This window comes from Heptranchias perlo, chromosome 22, assembly GCF_035084215.1.
Source record: "Heptranchias perlo isolate sHepPer1 chromosome 22, sHepPer1.hap1, whole genome shotgun sequence".
Classification (NCBI taxonomy): Eukaryota; Metazoa; Chordata; class Chondrichthyes; order Hexanchiformes; family Hexanchidae; genus Heptranchias; species Heptranchias perlo.
Window position 1 is genome coordinate 27,582,747 of NC_090346.1, and position 24,827 is coordinate 27,607,573.

A 24,827-nucleotide genomic window follows, 5' to 3' on the forward strand; every position below is an offset into this window, starting at 1 on the left:
GACTCTGGCAGCATCTTCTTCCTTTGTAAAGACAGATGCAAAGTATTCATTTAGTAGCTCGGCCATCCCCTCTGCCTCCATGAGTAGATCTCCTTTATGGTCACTAAACGGCCCCACCCCTCCTCTTACTACCCGTTTACTGCTTACATGCCTGTAGAAGACTTTCACATTTCCTTTTATGTTAGCCGCCAGTCTATTCTCATTCTTTCTCTTTGCCCCACTTATTTCCTTTTTCACTTCCCCTCTGAACTTTCTATATTCTGCCTGGTTCTCACTTATTGGAATAGTGTGGGGTTAATCATTTTGGAATGGTGTATGAACACTCATCAGAATAGTGTGCGAACACTTTTATCGCAATAGTGTGAATACACTCATATCACAATAGTGTGTGCGCGTTCATATCAGAATAGTGTGAGTACATTCATATTGGAATAGTGTGGGGACACTCATATTGGAACAGTGTGGGTAAACTCATATTGTAATAGTGTACCACCACGCATATCGGAATAGTGTGCGAGTACTCATATTGGAATAATGTGGGATCACTCATATTGGAATAATGTGGGATCACTCATATTGGAATAGTGTAGGAACACTCGTTTGGAATACTGTTGGAACACTCATATTGCAATTGTGAGTACATACATATTGGAATGGAGTGAGAAGACGCATATTGCAATTGTGTGGGACACTCATATTGGAATAGTATGAGTTTATTGTTTGTTATTATTATTGGACTATTATGAGTGCAGTTATTTGGAGCAGTGTGATACTTTGAATATTGAAATAGTGTGGGTGTACTGATATTGGAATCGTAAGGGAACACTCAGATTGGAATAGTGTGGCTACACTCATATAGGAATAGTGTGGCTACACTCATATTGGAATCCTGAGGGTACAGTCAAATTGGAATAATGTGCGAACATTCATATCAGAATAGTGTGGGAACATTCATATTTTAATAGTATGGGAACACACACATTGGTATACTGTTGGAACACTCATCTTGGAATAGTGTGGGAACACCCATCTTGGAATAGTGTGGGTACACTCATATTAGAACAGTGTGGGTACACTCATATTAGAACAGTGTGGGTACACTCATATTAGAACAGTGTGGGTACACTCATATTAGAACAGTGTGGGGACACTCATATTAGAACAGTGTGGGGACACTCATATTAGAATAGTGTGGGGACACTCATACTGAAACAGTGTGGGCACACTCATACCAGAACAGTGTGGGAACGCTCATATCGGAATAGTGTAAAAGCACTCTCATCGGAAGAGTGTGTGAACACTCATATTGGAATAGTGCGGTTACACTTATATTGGCATAGTGTGGAAACGCTCATATTGGAATAGTGTGGGTGATCTCATTTTGGAATAGTGTGGGAACAATCATATTGGAATAATTTGAGAACATTCACATTGGCATAGTGTGGTTAGAATAATATTGGAATAGTGCGGGTACACTCATGTTGGAATATTTTGGGTACACTCACATTGGAATAGTGTGGAAACATTCATATTGGAACAGTATGGGATTATTCATATTATAATTGTATGTGAACACTCATATTGGAATAGTGTTTGTACACACTTATTGGAATAGTATGGGTAGACTCATATTGGAATAGTGTGGGATCACTCATATTGGAATAGTGTTGGTACACGCATATTGGAATAGTGTTGAAACACTCATATTAGAATAGTGTGAGTGCATTCATATTAAAATAGTATAGGGACACTTGTATTGGAATTGTGTGAGTTCATTCCTTTTGGAATAGTGTGAGGTCATTCCAACTGGAATAATGCGAATTTATAATAGTTCGGCATATTGGAATTGCGTGGGACGCTCATTTTGGAATAACGTGAGTCATATCGGAATAATGTGCAAACATTCATATCGGAATAGTGTGGGAACATTCATATTAGAATACTGTTGGAACACTCATCTTGGAATAGTGTGAGTGCACTAATATTGGAATATTGTGGGTACCCTCATTTTGGAATAGTGTGGGTGTCCTGATATTGGAATCTTGTGGGTACACTCATAATGTAATTGTATAGGAAAACACTTATTGTAATAAGGTGGATACACTGAAATTGGAATAATGTTGGTAAACGCATGTTGGATTGGGGTGTGTACACTCATATTGAAATAGTATACGAACACTCATATTGGAATAGTGTAGAAACACTCGTATTGGAATCATATGTGTACACTAATATAGGATTAGTGTGGGAATACTCATATTGGAAAAGTGCAGGTGCACTCATATTTGAATAGTGTGAGTGCCCTCTTTTTAGAATAGTGTAAGAACACCCATATTGCAATAGTGTGGGAACACTCATATTGGAATACTGTGGGACCTTTTATATTGGAATAGTGTGAGTACCCTCATATTGGAATACTGTTGTTACACTCATATTGTAATAGTGTAGGTAAACACATATTGTAATAATGTGCATACAGTGATATTGGAATAATGTTGGTAAACAAATGTTGGAATGGTGTGTCTATGGATTCTGTTTATGTGAACTTCCAGAAGGCATTCGATAAAGTCCCTCGTAAGAGACTGTTAGCTAAAGTTGAAGCTCATGGAATTGAGGGCAAATTATAGACCTGGTTAGGAAATTGGCTGAGCGGCAGGAGACAGAGTAGGGATAATGGGCAGGTACTCAAATTGGCAGGATGTGACCAGTGGTGTCCCACAGGGATCTGTGTTGGAGCCTCAACTATTCACTGTATTTATTAATGATTTAGATGACGGGATAGAGAGCCACATATCCAAGTTTGCCGATGTCACAAGATAGGCAGCATTGAAAGCAGTGTGGACGGAAGTATAAAATTACAGAGAGATAGCAATAGAATAAGTGAATGGGCAAAAACGTGGCAAATGGATTCAATGCAGGCAAATGTGAGGTCATCCACTTTGGATCAGAGTACTTTCTAAATGGTGAAAAGTTCGAAGCGGTGGAGGTCCAAAAAGACTTAGGGGTCCATGTACATAGATCATTAAAATGTCATGGACAGGTACAGAAAATAATCAGAAAGGCTAATGGAATGCTGACCTTTATATCTAGAGGACTAGAATACAAGGGGGTAGAAGTTATGCTACAGCTATACAAAGCCCTGGTTAGACCACACCTAGAGTACTAAGTTCAGTTCTGGGCACTGCAACTAAGGAAGGATATATTGGCCTTGGAGGGAGTGCAGCATAGATTTACTAGAGTGATACCTGGACTCCAAGGGTTAAATTATGAGGAGAGATTACACAAACTAGGGTTGTATTTCCTAGAATTTAGAAGATTAAGAGGTGATTTGATCTAAGTTTTCAAGATATTAAGGGGAACTGATAGGGTAGATAGAGAGAAAATATTTCCGCTGGTTGGGGAGTCTAGGACTAGGGGACATAGCCTAAAAATTAGACCTGGGACTTTCAGGACTGAAGTTAGGAAATGCTTCTACACGCAAAGAATGGTAAATGTTTGAAACTCTCTTCTGCAAATGGCAGTTGATGCTAGATCAATTGTTAATTTTAAATCTGAGATTGTTAGATTTTTATTAACCAAAAGTATTATGGGATATGGGGCTAAGGCGGATATATGGAGTTAGGTCACAGATCAGCCATGATCTCATTGAATGGCAGAACAGGCGTGAGGGGCAAAATGGCCTACACATGTTCCTAGTGTTAATGCACTCGTATTGGAATAGTGTGAGTTCATTGATATTGGAATAGTGTGAGTGCACGCATATTGGAATAGTGTCAGGTCATTCTAATTGGAATAATGTGGGGACACTTATATTGGAATAGTGCCAATAAACATATATTGGAAAAGTGTGGGAACATCCATATTGGAATTGTATAGGCACGCTGATTTTGGAAAAGCGGGAGTTCATTCATATTGGAATATTATGAGTGCACTCATATTGGAATAGTGTGGGTATACTCACATTGGAACAGTGTGCGATCACTCATATTGGAATTGTCTGGGAACACACATAGGAATGATGTGAATTCATTCATATTGGAAGTGTGAGTCCACTCATTTTGGAATAGTGCGGGGGCAATCATGTTGGAATAGTGTGAGTGCTCTCCTGTTGGAATAGTGTACAAACATTCATATTGCAATAGTGTGGGTACACTCATACTGGAACAGTGTTAGAGCACTAATATTGGAATAGTGTGAGTACACTCATATTCAAATAGTAGACTAATATTAGACTAATATTGGAATAGTGTGAGTGCACACATATTGGAAATGCATTTACACTGAAATTGGAGCAGAGAAGGTTGAGAGGAGATTTGATACAAGTGTTCAAAATCATGAAGGGTTCAGATAAAGTAAATAAAGAGAAGTGGTTCCCATTGACGGAGGGGTCGAAAACCGGAGGACACAGATTTAAGGTGATTGACAAAGAACCAAAGGCGACATGAGGAAAAACTTTTTTATGCAGCGAGTAGTTATGCTCTGGAATGCGCTGCCTGAAAGGGTGGTGGAAGCAGTTTAATTGTGGCTTTCAAAAAGGAATTGGGTAAATACTTGAAGGGGAAAAAATTACAGGGCTATGGGGAAAGACCGTGGGACTTGGATTAACTGGACTTAAAAGAGCCGGCATGGGCTGGATGGCCTTCTTCTATGCTGTAACCATTCCATAATTCTATGATTCTATGAAATTGGAATAGTGTGAGCTCATTCCAATTGGAATAGTGTGGGGTCACTCATATTGGAATACTGTTGGAACGCTCATATTGGAATAGCGTGAGGGCATTCATAATGGAATAGTGTGAGTACCCTCATATTGGAATAGTGTGCATACACTCATATTGGAATATTGTGGATACGCTCATGCTGTAATAGTGTGCGGACACTCATATTGGGATACTGTGAGTACACTCATACTGAAATAGTGTGGAGTCACTCATATTGGAATAATGTGCGAACACGCATATTGGAATATTGCAGAAACACCAAAATTGGAATAGTGTGGGTACACTCATATTGGAATCATGTGCGAACACTCATATCGGATAGTGTGGCTACACTCATGTTGGAATAGTGTGAGAATACTCATATTGAATAGTGTGCGAAAACTCATATTGGAATAGTGAGGTAACACTCTTTTAGAATCATGTGCCAGCCCTCATGTCGGAATAGCGTGCAAACATTCATATTGGAATAGTGTGGATACATTCATATTGGAATAGTGTTGGAACACTCTTACTGGAATAGTATGAATACCCTCATATTGGAATGCTGTGGGTACACTCATGTTGTAATATTGGAACACTGTTAGTGCTCCCATACTGAAATAGAGTGAGCTCATTCTAATTGGAATCATGTGAGTGCACTGATATTAGAATTGTTTGGGTACATACATATTGGAATAGTGTGTGGACTCATTTTGGAATAGTATGGGAACACACATATTAGAATAGGTTAAGTTCATTGATATTGCAATTTTTTTTTTTATTCGTTCACGGGATGTGGGCGTCACTGGCAAGGCCGGCATTTATTGCCCATCCCTAAGAGGGCAATTAAGAATCAACCACATTGCTGTGGGTCTGGAGTCACATATAGGCCAGACCGGGTAAGGACGGCAGGTTTCCTTCCCTAAAGGACATTAGTGAACCAGATGGGTTTTTACGACACTAGTATTTTAATTCCAGATTTTTATTTAATTAATTGAATTTAAATTCGCCAGCCGCCGTGGCGGGATTTGAACTCGTGACTCTGGATTTTAGTCCAGGCCTCTGGATTACTAGCCCAGTAACATAACCACTACGCTACCGCACAATATTCCAATATGAGTGCACTCGTATTGGAATATTGTGCAAACATTCATATTGGAATAATGTGGGTACACTCAAATTGGAATACTGTTGGAAGACTCATATTGGAATTGTGTGGGTGCACTCATATTGGAATAGTGCAAATCACTCATATTGGAATAGTGTGCGAACACTCTTATTGGAGTAGTGCAGGTATACTCATATTGGAACATTGTGAGTACACTCATGTTGTAATAGTGTGTGGACATTCATATCGGATTAGTGTTAGTGCTCTCATATTGAAATAGCTTGAGCTCATTCAAATTGGAATCATGTGAGTGCACACATAATGTAATAGTGTGGGTACATTCATATTGGAATAGTGTGAATTGATTCATACTGGAATAGTGTGAGTGCACTCATTTTGGAATAATATGGAACACTCATGTTTTAACAGTGTGCGTAAACACATATTAGAAAATTTTGAGTTAATTCATATTGCAATATTGTGAGCGTACTCATATTCGAATAGTATGGGTACACCCAAAATGGAATAGTGTGGTTACACTCATATTGGAATTATGTGAGTACACTAATAGTGGAATAGTGCAGGATTATTTCTATTGGAATAGTGTGGGAACCTTCATATTGGAATACTGTTGGAAGATGCATATTGGGATTGTATGGGTGCACTCATATAGGAATAGTGTGGGAATACTCATATTGGAATACTGTTGGTACATTCATATTGGAATACCATTGGAACACTCATTCAAATGGTTTGAGTGCATTCATATTGGAATAGTGCGGGTAACCTCTTATTGCAATAGTGTGGGTACTGTCATATTGGAATAATTTGGGTGCCCTAATGTTGGAATAGTTGGGTACCCGCATATTGGAATAGTTTGCGATCACTCAAATTGGAATAGTGTGGGTAAACTCATATTGGAATAGTGTGAGTACACTCATATTGGAATAGCGTGGGTACACTCTTATTGGAATCGTGAGCAAACACTCATATAGTGTGCGAACACACATATTTATATTGGAATAGTGTGGGCAGGCTCATATTCGAATAATGTGAGTAGACTCATAATTGGAATAGTGTGAGTTCACAAATATTGCAAATGTGTTTACATTGAAATTTTAATAGCGTGGGTACCCTCATATTGGAAGTGTGTGAGTATACTCATATTGTAACAGCGTGGGTACATTCATATTGGAATAGTGCGGATACACTCATATTGGAATAGTGTGAGTATACTCATATTGTAACAGCGTGGGTACATTCATATTGGAATCGTGCGGATACACTCATATTGGAATAGTGTTGGGGCACTTATATTGGAATATGGTGGGAACACTCAAATTGGAATAAGGTGGGAACACTCCTATTGGAATAGTGTGGAACACTCATATTGGCATAGTGTGGGTACTGTCATTTTAGAATAGTGTGGGTACATTCATATTGGAATGCTGTGTGTATATTCGTATTGGAATTGTGTCAGTGCCCTCATATTGGAATAGAGAGGGGATAATAGTATTGGAATAGTGTACGAACACTCGTATTGGAATAGTGTGGGTACTCTCATATTGGAATAATGTCTGTACACTCATGTTGCAATATTGTGGTTGCACTGATACTGATACTAGCGAACCACATATTGGAATACTGTGGATACACTCATGTTGGCATGGTGTGGGACATTCATTTTGGAATATTTTACAAAATCACATATTGGAATAGTGTGGGTATATTCAAATTGGAATAGTGTGGGTACACTCATATTGGAATAGTATGGGAACTCTCATATTGGAACAGTGTATGATCACTCATATTGGAATAATGTGAGTACACTTATATAGGAAAATGTGGGATTGTTCATGTTGGAATAGTGTTGGAACATTCATGTTGGAATACTGTGGGAACACTCATATTAGAATAATGTAGGTACATACATATTGGAAGAGTTTGGGTATACTCATATTGTAATAGTGTGAATGCATTTATATTGGAAAAGTGTGGGTACCACCATATTCGAATAATGTCTGTATACTCATGTTATAATATTGCGGGTACACTCATATTGATATACCATAGGTAAATGCTTATTGGAATACTGTGGGTACACTCATGTTGGAATAGTGTGGGTACCCTCATGTTGGAATAGTCTGGGAACACTCATTTAGAATAGTGTGGGGAACGCTGATATAGGAATAATGAGAGTAAACATATATTGGAATAGTGTGGGAACATGCATATTGGAATAGTATGAGTTCATTCATGTTGGAATACTGTGAGTGCACTCATTAGGGGATAGTGTGCGAATACACTTACTGGAATACTGTTATAATACTCATATTGTAATAGAGTGAGTGCACTCATGTTGGAATACTGTTGGAACACCCAGAATACTGCGGGAGCACTCATATTGGAATACAGTGAGTACACTCATATTGGTATAGTGTGTACACACACATATTAGAATGGTGTGAGTTCATTCATATTGGAATAGTATTCGTCCATTCATATTGGAATATTGTGAGTGCACTCATATTGGAATAGTGTGGGATCACTCATTTTTTTCATTCGTTCATGGGATGTGAGTGTCACTGGCAAGACCAGCATTTATTGCCCATCCCTAATTGCCCTTGACGATGAAGGAACGGCGATATATTTCCAAGTCGGGATGGTGTGTGACTTGAAGGGGAACGTGCAAGTGGTGTTGTTCGCATGTGCCTGCTGCTCTTGTCCTTCTAGATGGTAGAGGTCACGGGTTTGGGAGGAGCTGTCGAAGAAGCCTTGGCGAGTTGCTGCAGCGCATCCTGTAGATGGTACACACTGCAGCCACGATGCGCCGGTGGTGAAGGGAGTGAATGTTTAGGGTGGTGGATGTGGTGCCAATCATCGGGCTGCCTTGTCCTGGGTGGTGTTGAGCTTCTTGAGTGTTGTTGGAACTGCAGTCATCCAGGCAAGTGGAAAGTATTCCATCACACTCCTGATTTGTGCCTTGTAGATGGTGGAAAGTCTTTGGGGAGTCAAGAGGTGAGTCACTCACCACAGAATACACAGTCACTGACCTGCTCTTGTGGCCACAGTATTTATGTGGCTGGTCCAGTTAAGTTTCTGGTCAATGGTGACCCCCAGGATGTTGATGGTGGGGGATTTGGCAATGATAATGCCTTTGATTGTCAAGGGGAGGTGGTTAGACACTCTCTTGTTGGAGACGGTCATTGCCTGGCACTTGTCTGGCACGAATGTTACTTGCCACTTATCAGCCCAAGCCTGAATGTTGTCCAGGTCTTGCTGCATGCGGGCTCGCACTGCTTCATTATCTGAGGGGTTGCGAATAGAACTGAACACTGTGCAATCATCAACGAACTTTCCCATTTCTGACCTTATGATGGAGAGAAGGTCATTGATGAAGCAACTGAAGATGGTTGGGCCTAGGACACTGCCCTGAGGAACTCCTGCATCAATGTCCTGGGCCTGAGATGATTGGCCTCCAATAATCACTCCCATCTTCCTTTGTGCTAGGTATGACTCCAGCCACTGGAGAGCTTTCCCCCTGATTCCCATTGACTTCAATTTTACTTGGGATCCTTGGTGCCATGCTCGGTCAAATGCTGCCTTGATCTCATATTGGAATAGTGGTGGTACATTCATATTGGAATAGTGTTAGAAGTGTTGTTACATTCACATTGGAATAGGGTAAATACACTCATATTGGAAAAGTGTGGGAACATTTATATTTGAATAGTGTGGGTACACTCATATTGGAACAGTGTGAATAGATTCATATTGGAAAAGTGTGAGAACACTCATATTGGAATTGTCTGGGAACACTGATATTAGATTAGTGTGGGTATGTACTTATTGGAATAGTGTGGGTACAGTCATATTGGAATAGTATGAGGGCACTCACATTAGAATATTGTGGGGACACTAATATTGGAATAATGTGGGAACATTCACATTGGAATAGTGTGGGTATACTCATATTGGAATAGTGTGAGCGCATTCTTATAAGAATAGGCTGCGAACACTCCAATTGGAATATTGTGGGTACACTCATATTGGAATAGTGTGGGAATGCTCATTTGGAATACTGTTGGAACAGTCATATTGGAATAGTGCAGGGGCACTGATATTGGAATAATGTAAGTAAACACATATTGGAATAGCGTGGGAACACGCATATTGGAACAGTGTGGGGACACTCATATTGAAATATTGTAAACAATTTTACAACACCAAGTTATAGTCCAGCAATTTTATTTTAAATTCACAAGCTTTCGGAGATTTTCTCCTTCCTCAGGCAAATGTTTCAAGATCTCCTTGAAGCCTACGCATTTATACATATTGAACAATAATACATGGTGTTTACAGACTGCCCCTGCAACTGCCCGTTGCCAAGGCAATCACCGTGTTCAGACAGAGAGGTGTTACCTGCAGAACCTCCGAATACACATTCAACAAAAAAACAAACAGGGAAAAAAAAACAGAGAAAAAAAAACACAGAGAAAGGCAGAAATATCCGGAAGGCAGAGAGAGCCAGCAAATGACCCATTATATTAAAAACAGATAACATTTGTTCGCTGGTGGGGTAACGTGTAGCGTGACATGAACCCAAGATCCCGGTTGAGGCCGTCCTCATGGGTGCGGAACTTGGCTATCAATTTCTGCTCGACGATTTTGCGTTGTCGTGTGTCTCGAAGGCCGCCTTGGAGTACGCTTACCCGAAGGTCGGTGGATGAATGTCCATGACTGCTGAAGTGTTCCCCGACTGGGAGGGAACCCTCCTGTTTGGCGATTGTTGCGCGGTGTCCGTTCATCCGTTGTCGCAGCGTCTGCATGGTCTCGCCAATGTACCATGCTCTGGGGCATCCTTTCCTGCAACGTATGAGGTAGACAACGTTGGCTGAGTCACAGGAGTATGAACCATGCACCTGGTGGGTGGTGTCATCTCGTGTGATGGTGGTATCTGTGTCGATGATCTGGCATGTCTTGCAGAGGTTACCGTGGCAGGGTTGTGTGGCGTCGTGGACGCTGTTCTCTTGAAAGCTAGGTAGTTTGCTGCGAACGATGGTCTGTTTGAGGTTGGGTGGCTGTTTAAAGGCGAGTAGTGGAGGTGTGGGGATGGCCATAGCGAGGTGTTTGTCCTCATTGATGACATGTTGAAGGCTGCGGAGAACATGGCGTAGTTTCTCCGCCATTTCAATATGTGTAAATATGTATTTACACATATTGAAATAGTGTAAGTTCATTCATATTGGATTACTGTGAGAGCGCTTGTGTTGGAATAATTTGCCCACACTCATACTGTAATTCTGTTATAACACTTTGTAATAGGAACACTTATATTGGAATACTGTTGGAACACTCATATTGTAATACTCTGGGAACAGTCATATTGGAATAGTACGGGAATACATATTGGAATAGTGTGGGTACACTCATGTTGGAATAGAATGGCAACACTCATAAAGGAATAGTGTGCACACATTCATGTGAACACACATATTGGAATGGTGTGAGTTCCTTCATGATGGAATTGTGATGGAATTCTAATTGGAATAGTGTTAATGCACTTATTTTGGAATAGTATTGGCACACTCATATTGGAATCGTGTTAGTACATTCATATTGGAATATTATGAGTGCACTCATATTGGAATAGTGTAGAATCACTCATTTTGGCATTGTGTGGGTACCTCCTTTTGGAATAGGGTGAATACATTCATATTGGAATAGTGTGGGACCACTCATATTGGAATTGTATGGGAATTCATTTTGGAATAGTGTAGGTACACTCATGTTGGAATACTGTTGGAACATACATATTGGAAAAGTGTGAGTGCACTCATATAGGAATGGAGTGCGTACACTCAAATTGGAATAGCGTGGGTACACTCATATTGGAATAGTGTGAGGGCACTCACGTTAAAATAGATTGAGGTACTGGTATTCCATATGGGAATGGAGTGCGAACACTCAAATTTGTGGATACATTCATATGGGAATAGTGTGAATACATTCATATTGGAATTCTGATGGAATACCTATAATGGAAGAGTGTGGGACACTCATATTGGAATAGTGTGAGTTCATTCACATTGGAATACTGTGCGTACACTCATTTTGGACTTGTGTGTGAACACTCATATTAGAATACTGTTATAACTCTCGTATTGTAACAGTGTGGGTACACTCATTGGAATACTGTTGGAACACTTCTATTGTAATACTGTGCAAACATTCACATTGGAATACTGTGAGTACACTCATATCGGAATAGTGTGGGAACACTCATATTGGAATACGTTTGGAACAATCATATCAGAATAGTGTGGGTACACTCATTGTAATTATCTGTGTGCACTCATATTGGAATAGTGTGGGTACAGCCATATTGGAATAGCGTGGGAACACTCATATTGGAATAATGTGAGTAAACACATATTGGAATAGTGTGGGAACACACATATTGGAATATTGTCAGTTCATTCATATTGGAATACTATGAGTGCACTTATTTTGGAATAGTGTGCGAATACTCATATTGGAATCCTGTTATATCACTCATATTGAAATAGTGTAAGCTCAATCATATTGGATTACTCTGAGAACACTCATGTTGGAATAATTTATGAACACTCATACTGGAATATTGTTATAACACTCACTTTGTAATAGTAAGGGCACACTCATATTGGAATACTGTTGGAACACTCATACTGGAATAGTACAGAACATTCATATTGGAGAATTGTGAGAGCACTCATATTGAAGTAGTATGGGAATACATATTAGAATAGTATGGGTACACTCATATTGGAATCGAGTGATAACACTCATATTGGAATAGTGTGCAAACACTCATATTGGTATAATGTGTGAGCACACATATTGGAATGGTGTGAGTTCATTCATATTGGAATAGTGTGAGCTCATTCTAATTGGAATATTGTTAATGCACTCATATTGGAATGGTATAGGCACACTCATATTGGAATAGTGTTAGTTCATTCATATTGGAATATTATGAGTGCACTCATATTGGAATAGAATGGGATCATTCACATTGGAAGAGTCTGGCGGCACTCATGTTGGAATAGTATGGGTACATTCATATTGGAATATCATGGGTACACACATATTGGAATATTGTGAGTGCACTCAAATTGGAATAGTGTGGGAACACTCTTATTGGAATACTGTTGGAACACTCATATCGGAATAGTGTGGATACACTCATATTGGAAAAGTGTGGGAACAATCATATTGGAATAGTGTGGGAACACACTTATTGGAATCGTGTGAGAAAACACATATTGGACTAGTGTGGTAACGAGCATATTGGTTTTGTGTGGGAGCTCTCAGATTGGAATAGTATGTGAACACTCTATTGTAGTAGTGCGGGGACACTCATATTCGAATCGTGTTAGTAAACACATATTGATATAATGTGGGAACACGCATATTTGATTGCGTGGGAACAATCATATTGGAATAGTGTGAGTTCATTCATATTGAAATGCTGTAAGTACACTCATATTGGAATAGTGTGAGTAAACACATATTGGAATAATGTGGGAACACACGTATTGGAATAGTAGGAGAAAGCACATTTTGCATCAGTGTGGGAACATGCATATTGGAATAGTGTGAGTTCATTCATATTGGAATCATGAGTAAATTCATATTAGAATAGTATGTGAACACTCTATTGTAATAGTGTAGGGGCACTCATATTGGAATAGTGTTAGTAAACACATATTGAAATAGTGTGAGAACATGCATATTGGAATTGTGTGGGAACAATCATATTGGAATAGTGTTAGTGCACTCATATTGGAATAGTGTGGGAATGCACATTTTGGAATAGTATGGGTACACTCATATTTGAATAGTGTGGGAACACACATAAAGGAATAGTGTGGATACATTCATATTGGAATAATGTGGGAACACACATTGTTTTGTGTGAGTGCACTCATATTGGAATGGTGTGTGCTCATTCAAATTGGAATAATGTGAGTGCACTCATATTGTAATAATGTGGGTATGTTCATTTTAGAATAGTGTGAATACATTCATATTGGAACAGTGTGAGTGCACTCATATTAGAATAGCTTGGGGACACTCATATTGGAATAGTGTTTGTAAACACATATTGGAATAGTGTGAGAGCACGCATACTGGAACTGTCTTGAAAGACTCATATTAGAATACAGTCTGTGAGCATTCTATTCGAATAGTGTGGACACACACATTTTTGAAATAGTGTGGGTACACTCAAATTGAAATAGTGTGGGTATATTCAAATTGGAAAAGTGTGGAAACAGTAATATTGTAAAAGTGTCAGTACACTCATATTAGGAGAAGGTTAGTGGCTCATATTGGAATAGTGTGGGAACACACATATTGGAATAGTGTGAATTCATTCATATTCGAATAGTGTGAGTGCATTTGTATTGAAATAGTGTGGGGAAACTCATATTGGAATAGTGTAAGTAAAAACATAGTGGAGTAGTGTGAGAACACACATATTAGAATTGTGTGGGAAAACTCAATGGAATAATGTGGATAAACATAATTGTGTCAGTGCACTCATATTGTAATAGTGTGAGTACATTCATTTTAGAATAGTGTGAATATATTCATATTGAAATAGTGTAGGTGCATTCATATTTGAATACCTTAGTGCACTTGTATTGGAATAGTGTACAAACAATCTATTGGAATGGTGTGGGTACACTCATATTGGAATAGTATGGGAACACTCATATTAGAATATTGTGGGTAGACTCATCACGGAATAGTGCTAGCGCTCTTATATTGGAATAGTGTGAGTGCGCACATATTGGAATAGTGTGAGCTCATTCAATTGGAATAGCGTAAATACACTCGTATTGTAATTGTGTGGGTACATTCATTTTTGAATAGTGTTAATTCATTCATGTTGGAAGAGTGTGAGTGCACTCATATTGGAATAGTGTGTGAATACTCCACTGGAATAGTGTGGGAACATTCATATTGGAATGGTGTGAGTGCATTCATATTGGAATAGCCTGGGGACACTCATATTGGAATAGTGTTAGTAAACACAGAGTGGAACTGTGTGGGAACACGCATATTAGAATTTTGTGGGAACACTCATATTCGAATACTGTGAGTTCATTCCTATTGGAATACTGTGAGAGCACTCATATTAGAATAATGTGCAAACAATCTATTGGAATAGCATGGATACACTCAAATTAGAATATTGTGGGTAGACTCATCTTGGAATAGTGCTAGTGCTCTTATATTGGAATAGTGTGAGTGCGCACAAATTGGAATAGTGTGAGCTCATTCTAATTGGAATAGCGTAAATACACTCGTATTGTAATAGTGTGGGTACATTCATTTTGGAATAGTGTGAATTCATTCATGTTGGAATTAGAAAATGAATGTATCCACAATATTACATTATTTGAATACTGTGAGTGCAGTCATATTGGAATGTTGTGCAAACAATCTACAGGAATAGTGTCGGTACACTCATATTGGAATAGTGTGGGAACACATATATTGGAATAGTATGAGTAAACACATATTTGATTAGTGTGGGAACAAGCCCATTGGAATTGTGTGAAGATCTCATATTGGAATATTGTGAACTTATTCATATTGGAATACTGTGAGTGCGCTCATAGTAGAATAATGTGCAAACACTCTATTCAAACAACTTGGGGACACTCATATTGGAATAGTGTTAGTAAACACATATTGGAATAGTGTGGGAACACGCATATTGGAATAGCGTGAGTTCATTCATATTAGAATAGTGTGAGTGCATTCATATTGGAATAGCCTGGAGACATTCCAATATGAATGGGAACCTGCATATTGGAATTGTGTGGGAACACTCATTAAAATAGTGTTGATAAATTCATATTAGAATAGTACAAGTACACTCATATTGGAATAGTGTGAGTACACACATATTGAATTAGTGTGGCAACAAGCATGTTGGAATTGTATGAGTACACTCATTTTGAAATAGTGTTAGTGCACTCATTTTGGAATAGTGTAGGAACACACTTATTGGAATGGTGTGAGTTCATTCTAATTGGAATACAGTGAGTGCACTCATGCTGTTATTGTGTGAGTACATTCATTTTAGAATAGTGCAAATACATTCATATTGGAATGTGTGAGTGCATTCATATTGGAATAGCCTGGGGACAGTCATGTTGGAATAGTGTTAGTAAACACATAATGGAATAGTGTGGGATCACGCATATTGGAATACTGTGAGTTCATTCATATTTGAATACTTGTGAGTGCACTCATATTGGAATGGTATGGGTACACACAAATTGGAAAAGTGTGCAAACACTCATGTTGTAATAGTGTGGGTGCACTTATATTGGAACAGTGTGGGAACACTCATTTTGGAATATTGTGGGTAGACTCATCTTGGAAATGCTAGTGCTCTCATATTGGAATAGTGTGAATGTACACAAATTGGAATAGTATGAGCTCATTCATATTGAAATAACGTGAATGCACTCGTATTGTAATAGTGTGGGTACATTCATTTTGGAACAATGTGAGTGCACTCATATTGGAATAGTGTTAGTAAACACATGTTAGAATAGTGTGGGAACACCCATATTGGTATTGTGTGGGAACACTCGTATTTAAATAGTTTTAGTTCATTCATATTGTAATACTGTGAGTGCACTCGTATTAGAATAGTGTGAACGATTATAGTGTGAGTGCACTCATATTGAAATATTGAGGGGACATTCATATTCGAATTGTGTGCAAAAATTATTATTGTAATAGTGTGGGAACAAGCATATTGGAATTGTGTGGGAAATATCATATTGGAATAGTGCGAGTTTATTCATATTGGAATACTGCGAGTGTACTCATTTTGAAATAGTGTGCGGACACTCTAGCGGAATAGTGTGAGTGCACTCATATTGGAATAGTGTGGATACACGCATGTTGGAGTAATGTGGGTACATTCATATTGGAAAAGTGTGGGAACAGACATATTGGAATTGTGAGAGTTCATTCATATTGGAATAGTGTGAGTGCACACATATTTAAAAATGTGATATCATTCTAATTGGAATAGTGAGAATGCAACTCATATTGTAATCATAGTATCATAGTATCATAGCAGATACAGCACAGGAGGAGTCCATTTGGCCCATCATACCTGTGCTGGCTCTTTGAAAGAGCTATTCATTTACTCCCAATCCCCTGCTCTTTCCCCATAGCCCTGTAATTTTTCCCCTTTCAAGTATTTATCCAATTCCCATTTGAAAGTTATTATTGTGGCTGTTTCCACCCGCTTTCAGGCAGTGCATTTTAGGTCATTACAACTTGCTGCATAAAAAATGTTTGCCTCTGGCTCTTTTACTGATCGTTCATGGGATGTGGGCGACGCTGGCGAGGTCGGCATTTATTGCCCATCCCTAATTGCCCTTGAGAAGGTGGTGGTGAGCCGCCTTCTTGAACCGCTGAAGTCCGTGTGGTGACGGTTCTCCCAGTGCTGTTAGGAAGGGAGTTCCAGGATTTTGACCCAGCGACGATGAAGGAACGGCAATATATTTCCAAGTTGTGATGGTGTGTGACTTGGAGGGGAACGTGCAGGTGGTGTTGTTCCCATGTGCCTGCTGCTCTTGTCCTTCTAGGTGGTAGAGGTCGCAGGTTTGGGAGGAGCTGTCGAAGAAGCCTTGGTGAGTTGCTGCAGTGCATCCTGTGGATGGTACACACTGCAGCCACTGTGCGCCTGTGGTGAAGGGAGTGAATGTTTAGGGTGGTGGATGGAGTGCCAATCAAGCGGGCTGCTTTGTCCTGGATGGTGTCGAGCTTCTTGAGTGTTGTTGGAGCTGCACTCATCCAAGCAAGTGGAGAGTATTCCATCACACTCCTGACTTGTGCCTTGTGGATGGTGGAAAGGCTTTGGGGAGTCAGGAGGTGAGTCACTCGCCGCAGAATACCCAGCCTCTGACCTGCTCTCATAGCCACAGTATTTATATGGCTGGTCCAGTTAAGTTTCTGGTCAATGGTGACCCCCAGGATGTTGATGGTGGGGGATTCGGTGATGGTAATGCCGTTGAATGTCAAGGGGAGGTGGTTAGACTCTCTCTTGTTGGAGATGGTCATTGCCTGGCACTTATCTGGCGCGGATGTTACTTGCCACTTATAAGCCCAAGCCTGGATGTTGTCCAGGTCTTGCTGCATGCGGGCTCGCACTGCTTCATTATTTGAGGGGTTGCGAATGGAACTGAACACTGTGCAATCATCAGCGAACATCCCCATTTCTGACCTTATGATGGAGGGAAGGTCATTGATGAAGCAGCTGAAGATGGTTGGGCCTAGGACACTGCCGTGAGGAACTCCTGCAGCGATGTCCTGGGGCTGAGATCATTGGCCTCCAACAACCACTACTATCTTCCTTTGTGCTAGGTATGACTCCAGCCACTGGAGAGTTTTCCCCCTGATTCCCATTGACTTCAATTTTACTCGGGCTCCTTGGTGCCACACTCTGTCAAATGCTGCCTTAATGTCAAGGGCAGTCACTCTCACCTCACCTCTGGAATTCAGCTCTTCAGTCCATGTTTGGACCAAGGCTGTAATGAGGTCTGGAGCCGAGTGGTCCTGGCGGAACCCAAACTGAGCATCGGTGAGCAGGTTATTGGTGAGTAAGTGCCGCTTGATAGCACTGTCGACGACACCTTCCATCACTTTGCTGATGATTGAGAGTAGACTGATGGGGCGGTAATTGGCTGGATTGGATTTGTCCTGCTTTTTGTGGACAGGACATACCTGGGCAATTTTCCACATTGTCGGGTAGATGCCAGTGTTGTCGCTGTACTGGAACAGCTTGGCGACTGGAAACAGTTTCTCCTTATTTACTCTGTCCAAACTGTTCGTGATTTTGAACACCTCTATCAAATCTCCCATTAACCTTCTCTGATCGAAGGAAAACAACCCCAACTTCTCCAGTCTCTCCATAAAACTGAAGTCCCTCACCCCTGGCACTATTCTGCACCTTCTCTAAGGCCTTGACACCCTTCCTAAAGTGTGGTGTCCAGAATTAAACACAATACTCCAGCTGAGTCCTAACCAGTGTTCTATAAAGGTTTAGCATAACTTCCTTGCTTTGGTACTCTATGCCTCTATTAATAAAGCCCAGGATCCCATATGTTTTTTTAACAGCCTAATCAACTTGTCCTGCCACCTTCAAAGATTTATGTATGTACACCCCCAGGTCTCTGTTCCCACACTCCCTTTAAAATTGTACCATTTAGTTGATATGGCCTCTCCTCATTCATCCTACCAAAATGCATCACCTCAAAATTCTCTACATTAAATATCATCTGCCATGTGTCTGCTCATTTCACCAGTCTGTTGATGGCCTCCTGAAATCTGTTACTATCCTTCACATTGTTTACTATTTTTCTGAGTTTCATGTCATCTGCAAACTTTGAAATTATATCCTCTATACCCAAGTCCAGGTCAATACTATACATCAAAAAGAGCGGTGGTCCTAATACTGACCCTTGGGGAACACCACTGTATACTTCTCTCCAGTCTGAAAAACAATCATTCACCACTACTCTCTGCTTTCAGTCCCCTAGCCAAATTTGTATCCACGCTATCACTGTCCCTTTAATCCCATGGGATATAATACAGCTAACAAGTCTATTATGTTGGTCTCTAGCCAAGCTGTTCCAGTATGTCCAGAACACTGGCATCTACCCGACAAAGTGGAAAATTGCCCAGTTATGTCCTGTCCACAAAAAGCAGGACAAATCCAATCCGGCCAATTACCACCCCATCAGTCCACACTCAATCATTGGCTGTTGATGGAAGGTGTTGTCGACAGTGCTATCAAGTGGCACTTACTCACCAATAACCTGCTCACCAATGCTCAGTTTGGGTTTCGCCAGGACCACCTGACGCCAGCCCCGTTTACAGCGTTGGTCCAACATGGACAAAAGAGCTGAATTCCAGAGGTGAGGTGAGAATGACTGCCCTTGACATCAAGGCAGCATTTGAACAAGTGTGGCATCAAGGAGCCCGAGTAAAATTGAAGTCAATGGAATCAGGGGGAAAACTCTCCATTGGTTGGAGTCATACCTAGCACAAAGGAAGATGGTAGTGGTTGTTGGAGGCCAATCATCTCATCTCCAGGACATCGCTGCAGGAGTTCCTCAGGGCAGTGTCCTAGGCCAAACCATCTTCAGCTACTTCATCAATGACCTTTCCTCCATCATAAGCTCAGAAGTGGGGATGTTTGCTGATGAATCACAACCCCTCGGGTAATGAAGCAGTCCGTGCCCACATACAGCAAGACCTGGACAACATTCAGGCTTGGGCTGATAAGTGGCAAGTAACAATTGTGCCACACAAGTGCCAGGCAATGACCATCTCCAATAAGACAGAGTCTAACCACCTCCCTTTGACATTCAACGGCACTACCATCACTAAATCCCCTACCATAAACATCCTGAGGGTCACCATTGACCAGAAACTTAACTGGATCAGACACATAAATACTGTGGCTACAAGAGCAGGTCAGAGGCTGGGTATTCTGCAGTGAGTGACTCACCACCTGACTCCCCAAAGCCTCTCCACCATCTACAAGGCTCAAGCCAGGAGTGCGATGGAATACTCTCCACTTGCCTGGATGAGTGCAGCTCCAACAACACTCAAGAAGCTTGACACCATCCAGGACAAAGCAGCCCACTTGATTGGCACCCCATCCACCACCTTGAACATTCACTCCCTTCACCACCAGCGCACCGTGGCTGCAATGTGTACCATCTACAAGATGCACTGCAGCAACTCGCCAAGGCTTCTTCAACAGCACCTCTCAAACCCACGACCTCTACCACCTAGAAGGACAAGGGCAGCAGGCTCATGGGAACACCGCCACCTGCACGTTTCCCTCCATGTCACACACCATACTGACTTGAAAATGTATCAACGTTCCTTCATCGTTGCTGCGTCAAAATCCTGGAACTCCCGACCTAACAGCACTCTGAGTGTACTTTCTCCATACAGACTGCAGCGGTTCAAGAAGACGGCTCACCACCACCTTCTCAAGGGCAATTAGAGATGGGCAATAAATGCTGGCCTTGCCAGTGATGCCCACATCTTATGAATGAACAAAAAATAGCGTTATCAAATGCTTTTTGAAAGTCCATATTCATGACATCAACCATGCTACCCTCATCAACCGTCTCTGTAACTTCATTAAAGAACTCAAACAAGTTAGTCAAACATGATTTTCCATTAACAAATCTGTGCTGACTTTCATTTATTGGCCCATACTTTTCCAAGTGCCAATTAATTTTGTCCTGGATTATTGTCTGTTAAAGTTTCCCCACCATCGACGCTTGGCTTATTGACCTGTAAGTGTGGGTACATTCATTTTGGAATAGTGTGAATTCATTCATATTGGAATTGTGTGAGTGCACTCATATTGAAATAGTATCTGGACACTCTAGTGAAATAGCATGAGTACATTCATATTGGAATTTTGTGAATATACTCTAATTAGAATAGTGTGGGCAAACTCCGATTGGAAAAGTGTGCAAACACTCGCATTATAATAACATGGGTATATTCATATTGGAATAGTGTTAGTAAATACATAATGGGATAGTGTGGGAACACGCATGTTGTAATAGTGTGGGAACAAGCATATTGGAATTGTGTGGGAAATCTCATATTGGAATAGTGTGAATTTATTCATATTGGAATACTGTGAGCGCAGTCATATTGGAATAGTGTGCGAACACTCTACGTTAATAGCTTGAGGACACTCATATTGGAATAGCTTGGGTACACTCATATTGGAATAGCTTGGGTACACTCATATTGGAATAGCTTGGGTACACTCATATTGGAATAGCTTGGGTACACTCATATTGGAATAGCTTGGGTACACTCATATTGGAATAGTGTTAGTAAACACATATCGGAATAGTGTGGAAACATGCATATTGGAATTTTGCGGTAACACTCACATTGGAATAGTGTGAGTTCATTCATATTGAAATACTGTGAGTGAATAAAGATTGGAATCGTTTGCGAACACTCACATTGGAATAGTGTGGGATCACTCATATTGGAATAGTGTTAGTAAGCACCTGATGGAATAGTGTGGGAACAAGCATATTGGAATTGTGTGAGAAGACGCATATTAGAATAGTGTTAGTTCATTCATATTGTAATACTATAAGTGCACTCATATTGGAATAGTGTGCGAGTACTCTATTGTAAAGGTGTGGGTACATTGATATTGGAATAGAGTGGATACACTCATATTGGAATACAGTGAGTACACGCATATTGGAATTGTGTGGGAACACTCATATTGGAATTGTGTGGGAACACTCATATTGGAATAATGTGAGTTCATTCATATCGGACTGGTGTAAGTGCACTCATATTGGAATAATGTGAGTTCATTCATATCGGACTGGTGTAAGTGCACTCATATTGGAATAATGTGAGTTCATTCATATCGGACTGGTATAAGTGCACTCATATTGGAATAATGTGCGAACATTCTATTGGAATAGTGTGGGTACATTCATATTGGAATATTGTGAGTAAACTCATATTGGAGTAGTGTGGTTAAACTCAAATTGGATAAGTGTGCTAACACTTATATTGTAATAGCATGGGCACACTCATATTGGAATAGTGTGTGCTCATTCTAATTGGAATAGTGTGAGTGCACTCATATTGGAATAGTATGGGGATACTCATATTGGAATGTATTGGATTAGTGTGGGAACAAGCGTATTGGAATTGTGTGGGAACTCTCACATTGGAATAGTCTGAGTTCATTTTATTGGAATACTGAGAGTGTTTACACATTGGAATAGTGTGAGTACACTTATATTGGAATAGTGTGGGATCACTCATATTGGAATAGTATTGGAACACTCACATTGAAATAATGTTGGAACACTCATATTGGAATAGTGTGGGGACACTCATATTGAACTACTGTGAGTACACTCATATCAGAATACTTCGGGTATCCTCATAATATCATGGTATCATTGCATTATAGTAGGTAAAACACAGGAAGAGGCCATTTAGCCCATCGTGCCTTTGCCAGCTCTTTGAAAGAGCTATCCAATTAGTTCCATTCGCCTGCTCTTTCCCATAGCCTTGTGAGATTTTTTCCCTTCAAGTATTGATCCAATTCCCTTTTAAAAGTTACTATTGAATCTGCTTCCACAACCCTTTCAGGCAGTGCATTCCAGATCATTATAACTCGCTGCGTAAAAAAATGTTTCCTCATGTCGCCTCTGGGTCTTTTGCCGAATACCTTAAATCTGTGTCCTCAGACATCTGTGTCCTCTCCCTTCTGCCATTGGAAACAGTTCCTCCTTATCTACTCTGTCAAAACTGTTCATGATTTTGAACACCTCTATCAAATCTCCCCTTAACCTTCTCTGTTCTAAGGAGAACAACCCCAGCTTCTCCAATCTCTCCACATAACTGAACTCCCTCATCCCTGGCACCTTTCTACTAAATCTCTTCTGCACCTCTTTAAGGCCTTGACACCTTCCTAAAGTGCGATGCCCAGAGTTGAATACAATACTCCAGCTGAGGCCTAACCAGTGTTATATTAAGGTTTAGCATAAATTCCTTGCTTTTATACTCTATGCCTCTATTAATAAAGCCCAGGATCCCATATGCTTTCTTAACAACCTTCTCAGCTTGTCCTGTCACCTTCAAAGATTTGTGTATGTGCATCCCCAGGTCTCTCTGCTCCTGCACCTCCTTTGAAATTGTACCATTTAGTTTACCTTGCCTCTCCACATTCTTCCGACCAAAATATAATACTTCACACTTCTCTGAGTTAAATGTCTTCTGCCATGTGTCTGCCTATTTCAGCAGTCTGTCTATGTCCTCCTGAAGTCTGTTACTATCCTCCACATTGTTTACTACATTTCCGAATTTTGTGTCATCTGCAAACTTTGAAATTATGCCCTGTATACCCAAGTCCAGGTCATTATATATATCAAAAAGAGCAGTGGTCCTAATACTGAACCCTGGGAAACACCACTGCATACTTCCCTCCTGTCTGAAAAACAACTGCTCGCCACTGCTCTCTGCTTTCTGTCCCTTAGCCAATTTTATATCTACGCTGCCACTGTCCCTTTAATCCCATGAGATTTAATTTTGCTAACAAGTCTATTATATGGTACCTTATCAAATACCTTTTGAAAATCCATGTACACAACATCAACCGCACTACCTTCATCAACCCTTTCTGTTACTTCATCGAAGAACTCAATCGTTAGTCAATCACGATTTCCCTTGAACAAATCCATGCTGATTTTCATTTATTAACTCATACTTTTCCAAGTGACAATTAATTTTGTTCAGCATTAAGTTTCCCCACCAGTGACATTAGGCTGAATGGCCTGTAATTGTTGGGTTTTTCCCTATCCCCTTTCTTGAACAGGGGTGTAACACTTACAATCCTCCAGTCTTCTGGCACCACACCCATATCTATGGAGAATTGGAAGATTGTGGCCAGAGCCTCACTTATTTCCACCCTTACTGCCCTCAGTAACCCAGAGTGCATCCCATCTGGACCGGGTGACCTTTCTACTTTGAGTACTGCCAATCTTTTAAATACCTCTTCTTTATCTATTTTTATCCTATCTAATATCATTACTACCTCCTCCTTTACTGCTACAATAGCAGCATCCTTCTCTTGAGTGAAGACCGATACGAAGTACTCATTTAGTACCTCAGCCATACCCTCTGCCTCCACAAGAAGATCTCTTTTTTTGTCCCTAATCAGCCTCCCCCTTCATTTGACTAGCCTTTTACTATTTATATGTTTATAAAAGACTTTTGGGTTCCCTTTTATGTTAGCCGCTAATGTATTCTCATATTCTCTCTTTACCCCTTTTATTTTCTTTATAGATCCCCTCTGTACTTTCTGTACTCAGCTTGTTTCTCTACTGTATTATGAACCTTACATTTGT